The 21,175-nt window shown below is 34.4% G+C and overlaps 1 protein-coding gene across 9 annotated transcripts in view; it reads right to left on the bottom strand.

Annotated features, from left to right (window-relative positions):
* MCTP1 (multiple C2 and transmembrane domain containing 1) overlaps window positions 1-21,175 on the bottom strand; it is a 722,542-nt gene that overhangs the window by 593,872 nt on the left and 107,495 nt on the right. The window contains exon 1 of one of the 9 annotated variants that reach the window (XM_074282077.1): window positions 3,023-5,315. The exons of the other annotated variants lie outside the window; for them this stretch is intronic. The gene's annotated coding sequence lies outside the window, so the exon portion shown is untranslated. Of the gene's footprint in view, window positions 1-3,022; window positions 5,316-21,175 lie in introns of those variants that run through there. 9 annotated transcript variants of the gene reach the window in all.

Raw genomic sequence — 21,175 nt, 5'->3', positions numbered from 1 at the left:
AATCACAAGTGAAAAGGAAAAACCCAAGAGTACAGCAATAGTGTGAAGTTAGAGAGGAAGAAGGATAATAGTATTAGTGAGGTGATGTAGGGTGAGAAGAATTGGCTTTTAGAATCTTAAAAAAGGAGATCTTCAGAATTGGTTAAGTAAGTATAGGACTCAAAGAATTTTCAATGAATGTCAATGAAATCATTCAGGCTAATGAAGAAAAGATAACTCTACTACACACATCCCAAGTACAAGAATGGCTTTGAATGCCTTAATGATAATGTGTCTGGACAACAAAGCATTCACAGACTTTGATGAATGTATCATATTAGAAATTCAAAAATTCTTATTTGTACCTTTAAGTCTATGAAATGGAAGGTAGAATAATTTTCATGTGTTATGCATACAATATTCCTGGATTTAATTTTTTTTTTAAAATTAGGTACACATCCTTCAAAAAATTCTGAGATTTATACTGAAAATAAATCTATCTTCTTCCTTTTCATGACATGCTTTTCCCTGCTGAAACCCCTCTCCCAATAGCAAAGAAGAGATGACTCAGGGCATTAATTCCCACTGCCCAAATTTCAAAAGATTTACCTGACACTTCCAGAATTAGACTGTGTTATTATTATTATTTGCTTGATGATATTGTTGTTCAATTGTTTCTGACATGACCACCTATTTATGAATCCATTTGAGGTTTTCTTGGCAAAGATACTGGAATGGTTTGTCATTTCCTCCTTCAGTTCATTTTAAAAATGGAAAACTGAGGAAAACAAGAAGTTTCTAAGGATCACATGCCTAGTAACTATTTGAGGCTAGATCTGAACTCACAAAAAGATTTCCTGACTTCAAATCCAGAACTCTGTGTTACACAGCTGTCTGTATTTTATGATTTATATTGATAAACAAAATTTAATTGAGTTTCCTAGGTTTATTTTGAAATGCCTTCCTCACGGACACTTCCCCTGAAACATGACAAAAGGGGAAGGAGGATTATAGATAGAATTAATTGTCTATAAAGGAAGCTGGACAGTATTTCTTTTTAAAAAATTCTCTCCCCTCCTCCATCTCAATGTGTTTTTTTGTTTGTTTGTTTGCTTTGGCCTTACTGTTTGATCTTATACACAGAACAATAATAAACAGATTTAGGGTTAAAAAAGACCTTTTATATTATCTACTTCAACTTTTTCCTTTCACAAAAAGGGACATCTAGCAAGGTGAAATTGCATGTTCAGAGTCAGCAAGTGATAAAAACCTTACCTTCTTCAAAAACAGATTGTTGGTAAAGATTTGATATGACTTGCAATTGTTTTTTAAAGATTCTATTATTCAGTTCCAAAAGGTAAGCACACCCAATCATTTTAGGATCAAACACAGCTTTAGTTATTTTGTTCTTCATATGATCACTGAAAAAAGAAAATGCTAAAAATGAGGCCTAGAGACACCATACATTCTGAAGTTTGCATGTCACTGATCTGGCAATTTCCCTATAGAACCATGGGTGTGACCATACAATCACCTAGTCCAGATCAGGCTTCTCTTATTAACAAGATAATAAGAACACTGGAACAACACTGGAATTCCAGTAAAAATTAAAATTATTACTTCTTTTAGAGTATAAGATTTAGAGCTGAAAAGGACCTGACAGATGGTACAAATGAAAAAAAAAAAAAAAAAAAAAAAAAAAAAAAAGGAGGGATCCAAAATTGATGAAAGAGCTTGTCCAAAGAGCAGGGCTATTATTCAAACTTGGTTTTTTCAAAGCAGTATTATGAATGGAGTGCTTCACTCCACTGGATTATTTCTTCTTATAATTATCAATAATCCCATCATTTTTTTCCTAGGAGGGAAAAAAAAAACTATAATATAACAGAATAAAATATGCATTTCACAAAGACAATGGGCTAAAATACAGATACTACAATATTCTTGGTATTTGTAAATCAATCTTATAACAACAAAATGTATAAGTAGGCAAAAGAACTTACTTTTAGAAAATTCAACCCACAAAATATTAATATTAATAATATAAGGGGACTCTTTGAAATACCAAAAAGTAATTAAATGTAAAATAAACCTTTACCCAAAACTTCATCTGTTCTTTCAATTTAGTTCCTTTTTTAAAACATGGATTTATTATTTGATTAAAATAGTCATATATCAAATATAATTTTGGTAAGTATTTGATATAATGAGATAAAAAGAATCCTACAACACACTTTTACAAAGTAAAGTTATTTAACAATGTATATAAGTAAGACTGCCCTTGAAATTTTCAAATATATAATGAAGCTTTCTATTCACTAGAATACAACTCAATCCATTACAGTTTCCATCATGTCAAGAAGCTTTTTCCAATTATTCCAATGAGTAATCATTTCTCCTTTAAAAATCCTCAGGTGCTTTCTCTGACTGGTTGCATACTACTCTGATTTCTAGTTACTTGTGTATAATCATGTATCAAACATCATTTTGGCAATGTTGTTAAGTCACAATGACCAAATATTTGTTACTAGCCAAATATACTACTAGAAGTCTTCCCCCATCTGCCCTTCTGAATGACTGACAGTGGCTAATGTGGCCAATAAGAAAGTAAGACTGGAAAATTGACTAGATAGGTAAAGGAAGGGGAACAGAAGACAAAGCTTGACAGAATCTGATTTCCCTCATGCCAATTCTATCTACTTTTTCTTCTTTTAAAATTTTATAATTTATGATAAATGGTCAAAGGATATGAACAAATAAGTTTCAGATGAAGAAATTAAAGCCATTTCTAGTCATATTAAAAATGTTTTAAATCACTATTGAGCAGAGTATTGCACATTAAGACAGCTCTGGGGTATTAGTTCACACGTCTCAGATTGGCTAAAATGACAGGAAAAGATAATGATAAATGTTGGATAGGATATGGGAAAATTTAACATTAATACATTATTGGTGGAGTTGTGAACTGATCCAACCATTCTGGAGAATAATTTGGAATTATGCCCAAAGGCATATTGTGCATACCTTTTGGCCCAGGACTTACATGTGCATAAATGTTTGTATCAGCTCCTTTTGTAGTAGCAAGAGATTGGAAACTGAGTGCATGCCCATCAGTTTGGGAATGGCTGAATAAGCTGTGGAAATAAATGTAATGGAATATTATTGTTCTCTAAGAAATGATTAGCAGGATGATTTCAGAGAGGTCTGGAGAGACTTACATGGACTGATGCTAAGTGAAGTGAGTAGAAGCAACAAAATACTGTACACAACAACAAAATTATGTGATGATCAACTGGATGGACTTGGCTCTTTTCATCAATGAAGTGATTCAAGCCAATTCCAAATAGATGTGATGAAAAGAACCATCTGCATAGAAAAAGGACAATGGGAATTGAATTTTGGATCACAACATATTTTCACTTTGTTGTTGTCTGATTGCTTTTTTTTTTCCTTTCTCATGTTTTTATCTGACTTTTCTGGTGCAACATGATATATGTGATAATCTGTTTATAAGAATTGCACATGCTTAACCAATACTGTCTAGGGAAGGAGTAGAGGAAGAAGAAGGGAGAACAGTTTGGAACACAAAGTTTTACAACAGTGAATGTTAAAAACTATTTTTGCGTGTATTTTGAAAAATAAAAAGCTATTATTATTTTTAAAAGACTTTATAATATAAGTCTTGGCAACTTCACAACACATCTGGCCCTCATCGATTAGCCAAGTTCCACTTGATCATTGTTTGGGCCCTGATTGTCTCAGAGTAAATGTAAGTAACAATTGTTTCTGTTTTGGCAAAAATCCTGAGGGTCTTCCTCTTCCAGATAGAATTTTTTTTTGACTAGAGAAAGGAGGCATTTTAAGCTTCAAATCTTACCGAATGGGAGTTGCCTCAGTTAAAGTCAGACAGCTTAAAAAGGTCAAAGTTTCCTACTATATCCAATGTCATCTTCTCTCCTCCTGATCTGTATGTGATTATCACTGTCAGTGGACCCATATGACTTTGAGACAGGTGGCTTTGCCCAGCTCTCCCTCACTTAAATCCAAGCCACTTGTATGTCATGGCATCTCCTCTCTGATGTCATGGTCCTCTTTGAGAACAAAGGTCAAACAACAACAATTTTTGTATTGCATTGACTGGCTCACTGTTTCATGAAACCTATCTGAAAGTATATTTAAAACAACAAAACCATCTTTTTAGTTAGTTTTAGACAGATAGATAGATGGATTGTTGGATGAATGGATAGATGGACAGATAGACAAACAATGAGGTAGATAAGAAACAAACATTTCTCCAATCCAATCCAAAATTCTTTCCAGAAGTTTCCCTTTAGGAAAGTGAGTAAAAGATAAAGAACAAAAGTTAAGACCTTGGAAAAAATGAATTAAGGGTGGTAAACAAATATAATTATCATTATCATTATTATTATTATTATTATTATTCTTAATAGGAATGATATTTTTTCTTTGATGTCTAGCATAATGGAAAAAGCAAATGATTTTGGTTCAAATCTTTCCTTATATGTGTAACCTTATCTAATCATTTAATCTCTCTGAACTTCTTATTAGTAAAATAAAGTCCTGGACTAACTAGCTTCTATAGTTCTTTCCAGCTCTAAATCTGATTTTCTGATCATATGTTCACAGAACCAACTGCCAAATTAGTGTGTCAGTAGAAGTCTTAAGTATTCTGCTAGTAAGTAATCTATAGGACAGACAGGCCGTCTTTTTCACTTTTGTATCTTTCCCATTGCTAGTATATAGTAAGGGCTTAATAAATGTTTACTGAATGAAAAGATGTGACAATGTCTGAAAGTAGATAGTCATTAAATGCACCAACACTGTTTAACTGGAAAGTGCCTTCTCAATAGAGCTAAAATAAAATAATCTTCTCTATTTGAAACATTTGATAAAATGATTTTGATACAATGGGAATGTCTTTACTTTCAAGTAATTTTACCATTCACCCTGTATCTAGAAACATAATCTTGAAGCAAAATTCATAGCACTAGATCAGATAATTCTCTATACAGGGTCAAATGCTAACTTTCCAGTATGTACAACATTTTGCTTTTTGTCTTGCATGTTATAGTCACATTTCCCTGGTCAATGCAAATTCACAGATGCAAAAGGATATGCCTAAATTGGTGCTATGCAAATATACTATGGTTTGAGTTGGCACCTGAAAATCAGGTAACATAAAATCAAAAAACTAAAGCTTTGGTTTCTCAAATATAAAACAACACATGTTGCTAATATAATCCTAATTTTCCTAAAACCTATAACTGCAAAACAATTAAATTCTGATTTTATGTTTAGTAAATGAACATGTTTAAGTTCTAAAAAGATGTATATTGTAACTTGTATGACTAAAAATTTCTAATTTTATTAATGATTGAGGAAAGTAACAAGAATATTTTACTAGAAACCAATTATTTCTTGAATGATACAACAAATAATTACATTAAAACATAATTTGCATTGTATTAAATTCCTTATATTATACCCTCCAATTATTAATATGAAATTAGGAAGAATATATCTCATTAATATACCAGTGAGATGTATGTTCAGTAGGGTTGACCATCATAATAGAAGATATTCAGCACAGAATTCAAATGAAACAGATTCCTGAGAGATAAGTTCCTTCACTATTTATGATAATATGCTGACTGCATTAAGACCCAGAACATAACAAAGCCATCTAAATAAGATTAAAAACACTTAAAAGAATTTTATCTAACTATATTAAAACTATTGTCCAGACCATAATAAAGAATTATATATAACTCTGATCTGTCATCAGTGAATATATTTTGGACAGACATTACACATGAATGATGAACCAGATTCACCTTTGAGCAAAGAAAGAAGATAAATCAGATTACCTTTGGGAAATTGCATAGTCCTTTTAAATATTTGAAGCGTTTCTTTGACATTAAGCCTTTTTTATTCTTCTAAAAAGTGATGTATACCTATGAATCATGGTATGGCACAGTCTTAAAACAAAGTGCAAAGGAGAGATAAATGGTGAACATGAGAATGTCTCAACATGCAATCAACTTAAAATTCTATAGGAAAATTGATATAAAGTTTGTAATTCAGGAGAAGTATGATGGGAAAGAAAGGATAGACAGGTTACACAGCAAAAAAGGAACCTAACAGATGAATTGCATGTTTTATTGATATTTATGCAATAGGTCAATTTAGGCAATTAGGTCAAAAAAGCTAAAGAAAGTCTAACTACACATTGATCACCCTTTGGAGACTTTGTGGAAGGAAAAGGTCTCTCTTGAATCAAACTACTCCCTTCTCTAAAACATCCTCCATACAACTGTCAAAAGAAAAAAAAAAAACTTTAAGTACAGCTTTGACCCTGTCATTATCCTACTCAAACTTGAGTGGTTCCTTTTCCCCTACAAGATCAAATAACATTTCCCCTGTTTAGAAAATTCAAAAACTAGCCATAAACTGTCTGTCCAGCATTCCATACTAGTTCATTATCTAAACTCTATGTTTTAAACAAATTAGACTTATGTACCCCACAGTCACCTGTCAAATTGATAATTTTGAATTGCTTTCTCAAATTCCTAAATTTCCTTTTAAGTTTATTTCAAATGTTATTTCCTACCTAAAATCTACATCTAAACTATAAATTATTAATGCCTCCCTCTAAGCAACTGTTTTTTTTCATATAACACTGATTTATGATCAACAAAGTATGAGTTTAGTATTTATATTTTTTTGCATTTTTATGAGATTGTAATTTCAATCTTTAAAAATGCCAAGGACAGCTAAGGGTTTATCAACTCTTAAATTTCCATTCAGTATTCCCCAAACAGCTATTCTCTCCTGATTTTTCTTGCGTTCAGGTCACGTAGTTATCTTCTTTCTTACTTATCTTTTTATTAAATTTCTTTATTCTTGAAAGGGATACTTTGAGATCCTCCACTGTTATAACAATTCTATTATTTCCCCTATAATTTTTAATTAACTATTTTAAGTATTTAGATACAATGCTATTCTATGCATATATCACAATTATTGTTGATCAATCAATATATATTTATTAATCTCTTCTAAAAGGACAAAAATGTGCTAGGCACTTGGGATTAAAAAGATAGGAATCAATTCATGATATCAACTAGTTTACAATCTATAAGATGAGACAAAATATATACATGTAAGTATATAAAAACTAAATGCAAGGAGTGGGTAGATCATAGAATCATGAATCTAGTGCTGGAAGGAATGTGAGAGATGACCTATTCCCCAAAAGGGAAAATTCAGCTTGGAGAACTGAAGGAGATGAATAGGAGAACATAGGAGATGAATTGTATTGTTGCTGTTGTTGTTCAGTTGTTTTTCAGTTCTCTCGGACTCTCCATGACCCCATTTGGGATATTCTTGGCAAAAATACTGGACTGGTTTGTCATTTCCTCCTCTAGATTATTTTACAGATGAGGAAACTGAGGCAAACAGGGTTAAATGATTTGCCCAGGGTCATACAGCTAGGAAATATCTGAGGCTAGATTGGAACTCAGAAAGAGGAGTCTTCTTGACTACTGAGGAGACTTCCTGATATCATTTTATCCATTGCACGAGTTAGCTTTCTATCCATTGTACCATCTAACTCAAGCTCTACATTCTTTTCATCGTACCTTATTTTCACAGAACTTAAATTCCTTTAACCATAGAAGAATTTGATTGCAATTTGTATTCCCAAGGAAGCACTCATATTGATAAAATGATACATTTATCAAGAGTATTGATTACATGTTTATTTTCTATATACATTCCCAAATTTATAGATGTGACTTGACATAATGGAATAGAAGGAATATTATATCTAGAAACAGAAGAATTTGGTTAAATATTAACTGTTATTGGATATTTATCACTTTATTTCCCAGAAACTCAATTTCTTCATTTGTAAAATAAGGACTTAACTAGAAAATCTCTAAGATTTCTTTCCCATTCTATGTTCCTATATGATAGTTCAATTTCCTTCTTCCTCTCAATCCAACTATTCTTTTAAGAGACTGAATCTGTTTATTGTCTAGTCTTACTTTGTGCAAGGAAAAAAATGCATATTTTCTCAATAAAATAATAGAGTCAGGGCTATATGCAGCAAATGGATTCCTCTAAAATAGTTATGGGGCAAAGAATACAGTAACTAACATTTAGAGAAAGGCAAAGAAACCTCTTATCTGGATTTCAGAGTAACTAAAAGTAGCTCCTGCCAATAAACCAGGATGATTAAAATTCTGACTGCAAATAAGAGCTTATAAGGATCTCATTTATAGTTTAAATCCTAGAAATATATATGACTCAGGGCAGCTAGGTGGCGCAGTGGATAGAGCACCATCCCTGAAGTTAGGAGGACCTCAGTTCAAATTTGATCTCAGACATTTAACACTGCTGTATGATCCTGGACAAGTCACTTAACCCCAATTGCCTCAGGGAAAAACGGAATATATATATGTAATATAGATATATATAGATATATATGACTCTTCAAGATAATATCCTATATTTTAAAGCAAATAAGCTAAGGAATCCATAAATAGAAGAAATGAAAACTTTAATTGTTAGAATATAATTACTGTTAATGATTTATATATTTTACATACAACATTTGACTCCTATAGTAGGTCTGTGAGGCAAGTCATTTAAATATTATTGTTCCCATTTTATGGATGAGGAAATTGAAACAGAGAGAGTAAGTTATCTGCCCAAGATCACTCAGTCATACAATAAATATATGGCTTGATCTGAAACTGGTGCTTCAAACTCTACAGGCAAATGTCCTTTATACTAAATGAATCTTGCTTCCAAATATGCTTGGATCAGATACAGAAAAATGGTATTCTTTAAAAGCCCAATTCCTTTAGCTTCATTTCTCAAGTATTCCCAAGTAGTTCACAAAGGCTAGTTAACTGGCTAAACCCTACCACCAGCTGGCAGGTATGAGTTTAACTTAGGGGCAGTGAGATAATACAATGGATAGAGCACTGGGCCTGGTCTCAGGAATATGTAAATCCAAATCTGGTCTTGTACACTTACTACCTGTGTGACTCTGGGCAAGCCATTTAACTTCTATTTTACTCTGTTTCCTCATCTGTAAAATGGAAATAATAATAGCACCTTCTTCCCATAGTTATTCAAATCAAATGAAAAAAATTGTAACGTGCTTAGTACACAGTAAGGATTACATAAATGTTACCTATTATTATTGTTGTTATTGTATTTTTGACACTTCAATTCTGTGAAAAAACAGGGACTAAAAATAAACATAAAAGTAAAAGTAAGAAGAAGAAAAAAGTTGTTCTTGTCAAAACTGACTTTTGGCATCTCCAAAAGGTCATAAAGAAATATAAGGACAAGAGATTGAGAGTAGTAACAAGTATTAAACAGGAATATCCTGTTGAACTTGTGGCAAGGCTTTGTTTTAAACATAAACAACTGTTGTTCTGCATTCAAAAATAAAGCTAATTACAAACATGACCATATTTATAGACTCAAATCTTTGGCTGAGATAGAATATCACCATGAAAAATGTATTTATAGATTCCTTCCAAAATAAGTGGATATTTGTGAGCAAATTCAGGGTTTGCCTTTCTTGTCAATGACAATGTAAGTTATTTAAGATAGAATGACAATTAGGAACAACTAAATGGGGTAGGTTTTGAAGTCAAGAAGACTTCTCTTCCTGAATTCAAATCTGACTTCAGATATTTATTATATGTGTGATCCTAAGCAAGTCACTTAACATTGTCTCATTTTCCTCATCTGGAAAATGAACTGGAGAAGGAAATGGCAAACTATTCCAGTATCATTGCCAAGAAAATTTCAATAGGGTCACAAAAAGTTGGACATGATTGACCAACAAAGGAAAAAAAAATTTCTTTTGCAATGAAATAATTCATATTAGGAATTTTTCTTTGAAACAAAAATACATAATATACAAAAAGTGCATAATAAAACTTAAAAGGCTAATAACTACCACACAGAGTTTAAGTAAAAAGCTCAGGTTTTTCATTTTGCTATTTATCTTTGAAGGAAGATGAAAATTTATGATGTACAATAAGGTCCTTATTAGGTTGCAATGAATTTAAATATGTCATATTTTGCAGTTTGCAAATGTGAAAGGAGTTTCCAAAGTTGATGGAGGGAACATAACCATATTCTAGTCAAGGAGTATACACATATATAAAAAACACATACACATGTAAAAAATGTCCCTCTCCTAAAAGAGATTATATTCTTTGGGTTGATAGGGACAATAGAAACAATGACGCTCTACAAAATTTTGAGGAAAGAGACATACTTTACTTCTTAAGAGGTTTTCCTAAGAAATCCACTAAATTTCCTTGTGAACAGAAAAGCTGGAAGTACACCCTAACAATATTATCAAAACAACAACAAAAGAATTAAATGTTCAAAGCTTTTCATCACCAAGATTAGTAACAACAACCACCACAACAAATTGTAAGCAAGCTAAATGCCCAACATCAGCAGAATGAGAGTGTATAAGGAAAGAAGGGTTGTGAGGAAAAGGATTGGTCAATGAGCCATAGGACATAAGGAACAGGAAAACTCTCTTTTTATGTGGTTTCCTCAAGGAGACACAATAGATGACAATTGGACTGCCCCTCCTCAGCAAGAGCTGGGGCATCTATGACTACCTGGAGATGAGAATATGTGATGGCATTGGCAGGCCTAAGGCTTGATGGAGCTCAGGTTATTGACCATCCTTTCTACTTTGGGATTCCCCCCCCCCCCCAAGTATAAGGGACTCAAAAAAGATCCTGAAAGGTGAGCATATCTGGTCTGGAGGCTGACTTGTGAACTGAAGAGAGGGAATTCCTAGGTGCTGACTCATTTTCCTGAGTTCAAAACTGGTCTAATACACATCCTATTTATGTGATTCTAGATAAGTCACTTAATCCTGATTGCCTGTTTCCTCATCTGAAAAATGAGCTGGAGAAGAAAATAGCAAACCAGTCTTGTATTTGCCAAGAAAACCCCAAATGGAGTCACAGAGAGTTGGACATAACTGAAAAATGACTGAAAGACAAGAATAATAAAGGGAACGACTTCCTGAAGCCATATTAATTTTTTTTCATAATAGCAGATGACCACAGGCAAAGCCATGTAATATATAAATTAATAATTTAAAAAATAATTACTTATACAGCAGTCCCACAAGTTTCCCTGGAGTCCTTCCCTCCCAGGAAGTTATAATAGAAATGATGGATTATGATGGATTATAGTTTACGTTTTATGTGTGTGTGTTATTATGCCTTTATGAGTTTTAAGCATTTCTTTTGTGGTAGAGCTGGCATTCTCATAGAAGTTTAAAGTTTACAAAAGGCATTGCAAATATTATCTCATTTGATCCTCACAAAAACCCTGGGATGTAGTTGTTATACTTATTTCCACTATACAGATGAAGAATTTAGGCAGACAAAAATTAAATGACTTGCCCAGAGTGACATTGCAAAGGTCTATGGATGGATTTAAACTTCGGTCCTCTTGCCTCCAGGTTCAACATTCTATCCACTATGCTACCTAGCTACTATATATTAATAGCCAACTATTAAAATTGGGGAGGCCCAAGCTTCCCCTGCCCTGTTCTAATTCCTTATCTAATCTCTCAAAGACAGGGCTGATGGAAGATTAACATTCTCTTTTTGAGGTTTGCTACTCCATCCGGTTAGCTCAGGATTAGTTGGGAGATATATACTGTTTGTTCAGAGTGCTCAAGGCTGGGGGTAGCTTGACTGCAGAAATAGTCTCTGGCTGATAGTGATATAATGCTTCAGCTCCTCAGTGAAGTGAGCTCACTTCTCTTTGTAAAGTTCAGCTCTCATTAACTGCTAACCAATTAGCTGATTGCCACCTCAGAAATACTCTTCTTCCAAACAACTGTGACCTTGCTGCCATGATTGTATTTGGCATCTGAGATGGCCATTGACTTCTTTTTATTAAAATGCTGACATTGTTAATAAAATGATTAAATTTCCCAGAAATTATGTCTCTTGAACTTTTAAAAAATCACAACTCCTAGAACCGTGTGTTATTCATCTTTGTATCTTCCCTATAATGCTGGAGAAACTGAGGCAAGATAAAGATTAGAGGTTTTTAATATTTTAATAGAGGGAGAGTTTGGACTAGCTAAGCCATTTAGTGGATGGGACTATTGTCTCAAAGCATCCAAAAAGGAGCAAAGGATTCCTTATAGGGCCAGCAATCAGGGAAACAAAGGCAAGGAGGGGTAGAGCACTAGGGAGCAGGAACTTCCAGGAAAGGACCATAAATTCAGTTTTGATAGGTTGGGGGTAAGGAGCAAGGAGCATAAATTCTGATAAGTTGGGAAGAAGCTAGGAGCCACTAAGTCTGGTTCAGATGGTCCCATCTAAGTATTTGAAATAAGCCATCTGGGGTTTGTAACTCTTTGAGATGGTAGTGGTCAGAGCTCCTAGTCCTAATTATCTCAGTCCTAATGGGCAGGAAGGAGGGTTGTCACCAGGGAGACTGATGCAGAACAATTCAGGGAAACTGAGGCAGAACAATTCAAGGAAACTGAGGCAGGGAAAGTGAGGCATAATACCCTAACCAGAGCAGTAATCACAGTAAATATTAATAAATGTTTGCCGAATTAATATACAAAGAACAACATTTATATCCATTAGCAAGACTTTTCCAAGCTAGAAGCCCAAAAACATCTTTTTGAGAAGGGACATTTCTCTGTGTGTGTGTGTATTTATGTATGTGTATATATGTGTGTATGTAATACTTATATGTATGTATATATGACAGATTAGGAAATGAACAAAAATAGTGAAAAAAAAATCTATAGTTATCTGCTATGAAGATAAGCTCTTGAATATTTTCCCAAAGTGTGTCAATTTACTAGGGGGAAAAAAGGAATATCATGCTGACAAAATAATGTAAAACTGCCTGTAAGTATGCACATCCATATTGCCCAATTTCCTGATCACAAATGATCCAGAGATTCCACTCAGTTTTTTTCAACACAATATGCCTCCTGGATACAAAGGATAAATACAACTTCATAACAAAAGATTCATTTCCCTCAATGATTCTGACTGTGGAAAAGAACATTCTGTCAGGACAATCAATACTCTTATTTATACTGGTCTTCTATCAGTAATGGTTTTTTGCCTCAAAACTTGGTCTGAACTCCAGAATTCATTTTTACTTTCTTTTCCACAAATGCCAAAAAGAACAGAACCAAGGCCAGGACATTCTTAAGAGTCTCCAAGAAATAAGTCTCCAAAAATTAGCTGTGTATCCCACCCCTCAAAAAAAAAATTATAACTAGTGGTTCCCAAATGACAATGGAAAGAATAGAAAATTTTAAAAATATATTTCATTAAAACTTAAATAGAAAATTACATATGGGATTTATGCCCAAATTTTGTCTTGGAATTTAACTCTGAAAGTACTCTGAACTCAATATTAGCCAATCCAAAATGCATCATCCCTATCTGAAGATTTATTTCCTTTCACTCTTACTGTAAATGTTTTTTTTAAAAGATTAAAAAGGGGGGACACTATTTTAGAGTGTAATTATTGAACAAATTGAGATTATCTAATACATACTTCTGATACCTAAGGAAAACAATAAGCAGCACTTCCTAATAATACACAAAATTATAGTATTTGTGAAGCAATACAATATTTATTTGGTTGCTAAAAAAAATCCATTAATAATTCTCTTATTATCTTGGATGATTTTGCATTTTAATTTAAATGGGAGCACTTCTAAAATGACTTTCCATTAGAAGGTTAAAACTTAGATATTTCCATTTGTATTCATCATTTTAATTTCTCACCAATCAGATTTCTAGAGGCATAAAAATAAAGTACATTTTAAAGTATGTAAATGTCAAAAAATATGATTTTCAAAATTATGTATTTCTTTTGAACTTCTCTGCCTGATTCTTCCCAATTATTTTGGACCAGAATAAAACTTACAGATTCTTAGTGTAGTAAAGGAACCCAAGAATCCCTCTAGTCCAGTTCACACATGAGTAAGGCTCATCATATATTCAATAGGTGATTATCCAAACATTTGTTTGACAATAGCCTTTAATGAAGAGAAAACCATTGTCCCCAGAAAGAGGAGCTTCCATTTTTGGATAGTTTAAATTGTTTTCATAGTGTTCATATGGTACAAAATGTACCATTCTACAATTTCTAACTATTTCTTCCAGTTTTGCCCTCTAGAGTAAATTCCTCTTCTCCATGACTTCCTTTCAGATTCTAGAATATAACTATCATGACTCCTAAAGCTGCTGTAGGGGAGACAGCAGTGACTCTGATGTCCTTTGACCTGAGATTGTTTGGCTGTCAACAATTGTAAAAAGTCTTCTGGCCTAGGAAAGTAATAATATTTCTTCCTTTAAATAATACTGAAGCCCCCTGACCTGAGAGTGCTCTTATACTAACAATCTGTCTGTCAATGTTTGTAAAGTCTTCTGGCCTTAGAATAGTCCTATACAAACATTACTGACCATCAGATAGATAATCTGTTGGTCAGTAATGACCAAATTCCTGGAATAGATCAAACCTACCTATAAACCATAAAATTAGCAAATATAATCTGTTGGTTAGTAATAACCAAATTCCTGAGACCACTCCTCAAACCATAAAATTAGCAAATGAATAACATGAAGCTCCTGGTCTCTTTTTTTCCTATAAATTTATCCTCTTGCCCCAGGCTTTTTGTTAATCTCTTCTGGAGTTTAATATCCTTGTAATGGCATTGTATTTGCAATACAACTTTGCCCCTTCAAAAGGAAATGGGTTCACGCCTAGTGACACCAGTCTGGGACCCTAAACTCTTGGGGTCCCCCTTTCCCAACCTCAACAGTTCTATATATTTGTTGCATATTAATTTAGTTCTTCCTCTCTTTCTTTTCCTGATTCACGAGATTCCCCTTACATTTTAGTCTCTTAAATTCCCTTAATGATCCTTCTTCATTCTTTCTTTCAATCCTAAATCAGATTTTTAAAAAATGAATGAATGAAAAAAGCAACAACCTTGTATTGTTCTAGGATCACAACAGAATTAATTTTAGAACATCTTTATAAATGACCAGTTTAGATGAAGGGAAGAAGTTGAGGTTAAAACAATAGAATATTCCTCAAATGGGAGGAAAGGGATAAGGAGGAGAGACAACAACAAACATTTATTAAGTGTCTAACATTTGCAAGACACTTAGCTAAGGGCTTTATAAACATCAATTCATTTGCTTTTCACAACAATGCTGTAAGCTATGTGTTAGTGTTATCTTAGTAGTCTAATTGCCTCCTTTATCTTAGAAATCCTAATGACCAGAACTAGAAACTGATTGGGTTTCCATGCACTGGGGAATAACTGAACAAATTACAGCCTATGAGCATATGGAATACTATTGTTGTGTTTCAGAAAAGAGGGAAAGAAAGGGAAGAAGCATTTACTCAGCTCCTACTAAGTGCCAGGCACTATGGCAAACACTTTACAAATAATTTCTCTTCAGATCTTCACAACAACCTGTGAAGTAAATGCTGTTATTATCCTCATTTTATACATGTATTATAGATCTACACTCACACCTTATATTGCTGGGTAGTATTGGTATAGGTAGTATTTTCCCAAGCACTAGTAGCATAGGAAATACAGCCATACTGATAGATATAGCTCTGAAAATATAAAGTACATATTTGAAAAAGAACAGAGATGATCAATTGTAATATAATCAAGGCAACATCAAGTAAGTTAAACAAGTATTTATTTTAAATTAGAAACAAACGATCTTGACTCAGTTGTTTTTTTTTTTTTTTAAATCAATCCTGAATGGACTTCCTGGTCAAATCTAAACAGTCCTAGTCCCTAACAGTATTAAACTATTTTCTTCAATCCATATCAACAAGAATCTATTACACCCATACTATTTACAAGGCTCTTTTCTCAGCACTGAAGATAAAATGGTCAAAATAATAAATACTAATGTCCCAAGGGGCCTCCAAAGCAGACTACCCTCCCTCCTGAATGCTGTCTCTGAAGATCAGTTTCTCTCTAGTTCTGCTTTGGTCCTAGAGTAAAAGTTTCAAAAAGTCTCTAAAATAAAGTTTAGATATGTCAAACATTTATGCCCTAGATTCTAAAAATCTCTCTAATTAAACATAATAGGATCCCTTCTCACAAAGATAGTGATTACATAACATGGATATTGAGTATGAGATGGTTGGTTTTTTTTCTGTAGCAAACAAATAACATAAGATGCATAGAGTTCTAAGATACAAATGAACAAATACAGGAAACAAAAAAAAACAAAAACAAAAAAAAAATAGCCCAATATATGCCTTATTCTTCAGTTTTGATTTTCTGTTCCATTGGGGGAAAAAAGAAAGTTTTAAATTTCATTTAGATAGCTGTAGTTATTGTACAGATTGCCTTCCCAGTTCTATATGACTCTCTCTCTCTCTGTCTCTTTATATTTTCTTATACCTCCCTAAATTCTTTTTTGTTTTTTTTATATAGGACAATAACATTCTATTATATTCATGTATCCCGATTTGTTTAGCCATTCCCCAATTTTTTTGAGGGTTTTTAATAATTTATTAAATTGGAGAGATTTACTGGGACCAAATGGAACCATGTTTGGTCCCAGGGCTGAATGAGACTATTGTCTCAAAGAATCCAGCAGCGAATGTCAGATACATGATTCTTTTATAGGGTAACAAGACATAACATGACCTTATGGGGGAGGTACCTGGATGGGGAGGCACCTAGGATGACATAATAGGAGGTATTGGAGAGGCTCCAGGTATTCTAATGATGTCTAAAATGGATAAATACCTTTATCCCATCAAACATTAAGAAGGAATGGTTATAACCTGAGGCAGAGTAACTGAATAGGACAATTAGGGAAACTGTGTCAGGACATTAAAAGTGGCACAACATTCCACACTCTCTCTCTTGTAACTATTCAAGTCTTTGAATTACCTTCCTCTAGAAGGTCTTAGCACCATAACTTTGACCAACCCTATGTAAAGTAAATAAACCAAATAAAAACCAAAATAAAGCTAGAACAATGCAAAGACTTATGGCTAGGACAAGTCTCTCCCTGATAACCACAGAATTAATCAGCAATACCCAAAGCTCCTTATTTCAATCATGTTGGGTCTTCTGCAGTTGGGGAGCATATGGACAGTCCACTATTAGTTAGGTCTGTGGTCATTTGTTCATTTGACTTAGCCTCTGCTTATAGAGCAGCAGGGCTCAAGACAGTTGTGCTGCCCATTCAGAGGGGCAACCCACTCCAGAGGAGAAGGGTGAGACTTGGAGTATCTCCACCTGTCCCTGCCCAGAGGAACAGACAGGGATGTAGAAAGGATCAAACTTCTGAGCAGATTATGCAGTTAGACCAAAGGAGGGAAACTCCAAACTTTTAGAGGTCTGAAACCAAACTGCAAGGTCCTTTTAAGTATGCTGAAATACTAATTAAGGACCTGGGGTAACAAGAGTGGAGAAACAGATCAGAAAGACTGCCAGTCCCAGGACAGGTGTCCTATTTCTGGTTGTTTCTAAAAAATAATCCCCAAAACTGAGTCTGCCAGGGCAATTCTGACAGAATAAGGAGTTCCAGTAAATTTAGGCAAGATGTAAAAAATGAAAAGAACTGTTTAAAGGACTTCCAACTAAATCTGAACTAGTAAGATAGGGGGTGGGACAGAAGTGACTAAGAAAATATACCAGTTTCCCCAATTTCCTAACCAGTTCCTTCATCCCTTTTTTTTTTTCTCATAGAAAGGAATTATCAAATAACCATTCCACATATAAATTCCAAGAGTGAATCAAAATTCCTATACATATACATAACAGACTAAAAATATCTCAAACATAGTAGCAATAGTTACAGAAGTTTTAATAATTTCCATCCCAAGTCTTAAACACAGTTAATACAATTAAAATTCTAAAATTCAGACACTTTCCCACTCCCCCATATCGTCCAAATTACATCAAGAGCAGGGGCTATGGTTTTCTCGAACTGCTTTCTGCTGAAGATGGCCTGAGATGCTCAGTCCAGGGAGGGGGGATGGGTGTAGTGTGGTGTGCTGACAATCAAAGTGTGATCTAGGTCCCAGAAGCAAGTCAATATATCTATAATTTGACCAAATATAGAAATAAACACAATTCAGCTGTGGCTGAAATGGGGGTGTCTACCATCAGGCTGTTGTGGCTGGAAACTGCTCTCTTTCCTGGAAGCTCTGGAAAAAAATATAGGGGGGCCTGGCTTCTCCAAGCCAAGAATTCAGCCACCCTGAGGCCCAAGGCAGAGACCCAAAAGTCTCATGTCTAATCCTGCTCATTTTCTAACCTCTTGCTGGGGAGGTCCAAAATATAATGCTGGAGAAACTGAGCAAGGTAGAGATTAGAGAGTTTTTAATAATTTATTAAATTGGAGAGATTTACTGGGACCAAATGGATTCATGTTTGGTCCCAGGGCTGAATTGAGACTATTGTCTCAAAGAATCCAGCCCCATTCCCCAAATGATAGGCATTTACTTTTATTTCCAGTTATTTACTATTTACTCCAAGAATCCAGCAAACAATGTGAGTTCTTCTATGCTCAAAAAGTTATCAAACTGTGCATACCCTTTGATCCAGCAGTGTTACTACTGGGCTTATATCCCAAAGAGATTTTAAAGAAGGGAAAGGGACCTGTATGTACAAGAATGTTTGTGGCAGCCCTCTTTGTAGTGACCAGAAACTGGAAACTGAGTGGATGCCCATCAGTTGGAGAATGGCTGAATAAATTGTGGTATATGAATATTATGGAATATTATTGTTGTGTAAGAAATGACCTGGAGAAAGGCCTGGAGAGACTTACATGAACTGATGCTGAGTGAAATGAACAGGATCAGGAGATCATTATATACTTCAACAATGATACTGTATGAGGATGTATTCTGATGGACATGGCCATTTTCAACAATGAGATGAAACAAATCAGTTCCAATAGAGTAGTAATGAATTGAACTAGCTACACCCAGCAAAAGAACTCTGGAAGATGACTATGAACCACTACATACTATTTTTTTCTGCCTGCATTTTTGATTTCCTTCACAGGCTAATTGTAGATTATTTTAAAGTCCGATTCTTTTTGTACAGCAAAATAACTGTTTGGACACGTATATATACATATATTGTATTTAATTTATACTTTAACATATTTAACATGTATTGGTCAACCTGCCATCTGAGGGATAGGGTGGGGGGAAGGAGGGGAAAAATTGTAACAAAAGGTTGGCAACTGTCAATGCTGTAACATTACCTATGCATATATCTGGTAAATAAAAAGCTATAATTAAAACAAAGAAACAAACAAAAAAACAATGTGAGTTCTCAATGACCTATTTACACATGGCTCAGACTCAGGGGGTATATTGAGGCAGGGGCAAAGTCAGGGTACTGAAAGCAGAAACAGGACTCTGACAGGGTGGGATGAGCCTCTGGAGATGGGGGGAGGAAGCCCAGAGATGGAGAGAGGCATCTTGATAAGATGGTATCTGACATTACAATGATAGCTTGGGATGGGGAGAGGAATTCTGATATTCTAAAACATAAGATATTTTATCCTTATCTGTTAGGTTCTTACTAAGTGCTAAGTCGGTACTTGACAATTCTCTAGTTCTGGCGATGACTGGGAGTTTTACTTGTGAATTTCTGGGGAAGAGCTTGCATGCTTAGGAGGAGCAAGCTCACTGGTTGAAGTAATTTTTCCCAGAAGCCCTTGCATTATCACACGCCCATTCTCTGGCAGGATAAAAGAGGGAAGTCACTACTCTGGACGAGAGTTAACGGCAACTGTCTGGAGACAGCGTTTCTCTACAGGAAGAAGAATCTGTCCCAGAGATTTGAGTTGACACAGCAGATCTCCTCCCAGAGAGCGATTGGCAGCTTCTGGAGACAACAGCACATTACACTTAACAAATATTCTGATAAAGAGAGAGGGGAGGTTTTGCAGGACTGAGCTTTGAGCTGATAAATTGAAGCAGGGAAACTGAGTCAGGACAGGACTGGATCAGGATAATTAGGGAGACTGAGTCAGAACAATAAAAGAGAACTGTGACGTAACAGAGTCAATGAGTTTAGACATTTTAGTCATTTCTCAGCATAATTCCAAATTGATTTCTAGAATAGTTAAACTAATTTGCAGCTCCAACAATGATATATTAATATGTCTTGGTTTCTCTATTCCTTCTGGAATATATTATTAATAAAAGGATATTTTAATAGGATTTCTGAAAGCTAAGTGGAAAAAGGCCAGAGCACAGGGTTTGGACTCAGAAGTCCTAACTTCAGATCTTTGGCCTCGGGCACTTAACTGTCTATTCAACCCTGGTCAACTTGGTTAGCTCTATTTGTCTCAGTTTCCTCATCCATAAAGTGAGCTGCAGAAGAAAATGGCAAACCACTGTAGTATCTCGGCCAAGAAAATCCAAAATAGGGTCACAGAGTAAAAATGACTGAAAAATGATGGAACAACAATAGTAGCCTTTAGAAATGGAAGCAATGATCACAATGAATGTGGCTTCCTTTTTAAACATTAATATTAAAGGTAGAACAGCTAGTTCACTGCTAGATATGTCTTCAAAAAAATTCTTGAACAAGTTTTTTTCAATTATATGGTTGTAGACAAGATAAAGAATTATGAAATAAATGATAGTATACTTAATTGAACTGGAAACTCTTTTAAAAGACCAGACCCAAAGAGGAGATATTGATGAGTAAATGTTAAATGAGAGACAGAGACAGAGACAGAGACCGACAAAGATAAACACAGAGAGAGATAAACACAGAGTCAGAGACAGAGAGAATGTTACAATAAAAGAGATAAGAGATTGCTTGGCTCAGTGTTTTGTTGTGTATGAAAATTTTTTGCCTCCTTATCAAGCCACTTTGCACAGAGGAAGGGGAAATACTTGATTAACATAGTGATAAGTAAAAATGCTAGTAGAAAACCAAAAGCCTTTCAGCATGTAGGAGGCATCTGAATTGACCTTAGGATATTACCTTAGGATATCCTTAGGATATTTACCTTAGGAATTTAAGTTCATTTCAGATTGGTGAATCCCAAATTAGTTCAGGTATGATGTTATGGGCCAGAACTTG

The sequence above is a fragment of the Sminthopsis crassicaudata genome, chromosome 1 (assembly GCF_048593235.1).
Source record: "Sminthopsis crassicaudata isolate SCR6 chromosome 1, ASM4859323v1, whole genome shotgun sequence".
Classification (NCBI taxonomy): domain Eukaryota; kingdom Metazoa; phylum Chordata; class Mammalia; order Dasyuromorphia; family Dasyuridae; genus Sminthopsis; species Sminthopsis crassicaudata.
The sequence above is the reverse complement of the archived record's forward strand: the minus strand, read 5'-3'. Positions and strand labels throughout refer to the sequence as shown.